The following is a 2621-nucleotide window of genomic DNA, read 5'->3' as shown; positions in this document are numbered from 1 at the left end:
ATCGACTGGACTGCAGTGTACAGTAGCTCCTGTAAGTCGTGCGTTGGTCGATCGACCATGAAGGCCAGTCGGAACCGGAACTGACCCATCAGCATTTGGGTCTTGCCTCAATATTTTCGGAGTAGTCGTACCCCGAAATAAATGGTCCCTCAAGTTATTTGGCATTGGAGGACGAAAAGACTCACCATCAGCAGCGTTGTCAGTCGATCGACCATGCATGTCAGTCGATCGAATGACTTCTACAGGACCAGGAGCTGTTTCACTTCGCGCTTCAGTCGATCGACCGGGGATGTCAGTCAATCGACTAACATACCTGTTGTCGTCTTTTTCTTGCTATTATTCGTTACAGCCTTCTTCTTACTTGGTTCCGCCTCATCTTTTCCAGTAGCTTCCTCAACCATAGCGGGCCCATCAAGGGTAGAACCACTCCTCAAAGTAATAGCATTAAGGGTCTCCTTTTGATCCGTCTGCGTCGGTAAATGTCCCGGAGCTCGAGTTGTATTCTTCCTTGCCAATTGAGCAATTTGGCTCTCTAACATTTTCATCCCGGCCTCTCTAGCTTGAGACTCTTTCAGCAACAAGTTTTTCAACTCGGCAAATTCGGAGCATGGGGACTGCTGCTGCTGCTGAGGAACATACAGAGGCTTTTGATATGGCTGCTGCTGCTTATGAGGGGGCACATAATTCTGCTGCTGCTGCTGCTGTGGTGGTGGAGTTGGATTTAGGACATTTTGGCTACTCCACCTCAAATTCGGATGGACATTCGGCTCAAAATAAGTGTTTGACTGCCTACAATGTTGAAAAGCAGCACAAGACTCATATGGATTTGGACAATGATCTGAAACATGTCCCTCAGCTCCACATCTTTTGCAGACGAAAGGACCGTCTGACACAGCATTCACTTGATAGATCCCTCCTTTTGAAGCTCCTCCCAACTCATACTTATCAAATCTCGCCGTAAGAGCCTCTAATGCAGCTACAGAAGGGGATTCAGCAGATCTCCTTTGATTTCCCCTGGAATTTCCATACTCAGCTTTATGGGTGGCCAAATCATCAATAATTTTCCAACCCTTAGTCTCTCCCACATTCTCCTGGAATCTGCCACTAGCTGCCGCATCCAGGATAGCCCTCTAATCGTCATAGAGCCATTATAAAATTGATTGCATAGGCTCCAATTTTCGAACCCATGGTGTGGAATGGTTCGCACCAGCTTCTTGAAACGAACCCACGCCTCATGAAAATTCTCATCAGGACCCTGTTTAAAGCTCGTGATCTGAGCTCTAATGGCATTCGTCTTCGAGGCAGAGAAATACTTCTTGTAGAATACTAGGGCCAAAGAATTCCAGTCAGTGATCCCATTAGCAGCTCGATCCAGGTCTCGGTACCACTCCCTTGCAGCATCACGAAGAGAGAATATGAACATAGTCTCCTTCACCTGGTCCTTGGTCACACCGGTTGGTGGGGGTATGGAACAGCAGTAATTAATGAATGTCTCTATATGTTTGGCTGCATCCTCATTTGCAGCTCCCCCGAATTGGTTTCTCTCAACCAAGTTGATATAGAATGGCTTCGGCTCGAATTTTCTGTCCTCCCCTGGTAATGTGAACCCCTTATAGAGATTCTCAGCTGTCGGCTCAGAGTGACTGGCTATACTCGCTTCTTCAGCCATACCTGGAGATGTGACAGTCTCTGTTGAGGAAGTAGAAATAGGTGATGAAGGTGGATCCTCCTCAAACAGCTCGTTCTCGTAGTAACTAGACAGAGTACTCAACTCTTCCTCTGTCGGCAATACTCTAGATGATCGTCTCAACTCACGCAAAGTCTTCTCAATCTCAGGATGGAACGGTAGTAATTCACCACCCTGTGACCTGCGCATAAGAAGAAACTACAAGTAGAATATGAAAATAGTTTAAGGAACAGATGTCCCTTAAACTAAGAGAAAGACTAAAAATAGAAACAACTAAAAATTTTAAACAATTGCCTCCCCGGCAACGGCGCCAAAATTTGATGCCCATCGTTGTGTGCACCAAAGATAAATTTATAATCCAAACTACTATTATAGCTAGTGGCAGTCAGGGTCGAACCACAGGGAGGCGATGCAATTAATAGTTGTCTGATTTTAGTCTAAAAGCAACAATGTGTGGGGGTTTGAATTGATTTGTTCTATAGCTAAAGGCAATAAAAGAAAATTAAACTAAACTAGCAGATGAAATCAAGAATAAAAAGTGGTGCTAAGATGGTCGGTTCACTATAGTTTCGGCGACAGAATACTAGGTCGGTCTAAAACAAACACGTGAGACGGGAAAATAAGAAGTCCTCTCGGTCCATTCTTAACAGGTAGCATCTTTCGATCTCGCTACAGGTCCCTAATATCACTAATACTAACTTTCGTCCTGAAAAGTGACTAAAAAGGCTAAATTAACTCATCTTTCGATCTCATTAATCTAGTTTTCTTAATTAGGTAGGCTATCTCCCTTCCCTATCTTTCGATCTTTATCGGGTCGATTAATTCCTAAACATTCAACTAGTCGCGTGCACTCGATTCGTCAAACATAGCAATTAAATTAATTAAAACGAAGGTAAAACTCACATGGCCAGTCGATCGACCAGGGTGTGCGGTC

At 44.5% G+C, this 2621-nt stretch overlaps 1 non-coding gene across 1 annotated transcript; it reads left to right on the top strand.

Annotated features, from left to right (window-relative positions):
* Positions 1–1181: 1181 nt before the first annotated feature.
* LOC141645198 (small nucleolar RNA R71) lies at positions 1182–1288 on the top strand. The gene has a single exon (XR_012544782.1). It is a non-coding gene; the product is annotated as a small nucleolar RNA R71 (small nucleolar RNA).
* The last annotated feature ends 1333 nt before the right edge of the window (positions 1289–2621 follow it).

The sequence above is a fragment of the Silene latifolia genome, chromosome 2, assembly GCF_048544455.1.
Source record: "Silene latifolia isolate original U9 population chromosome 2, ASM4854445v1, whole genome shotgun sequence".
NCBI lineage: Eukaryota > Viridiplantae > Streptophyta > Magnoliopsida > Caryophyllales > Caryophyllaceae > Silene > Silene latifolia.
This window is presented reverse-complemented; position numbering and strand designations above follow the sequence as displayed.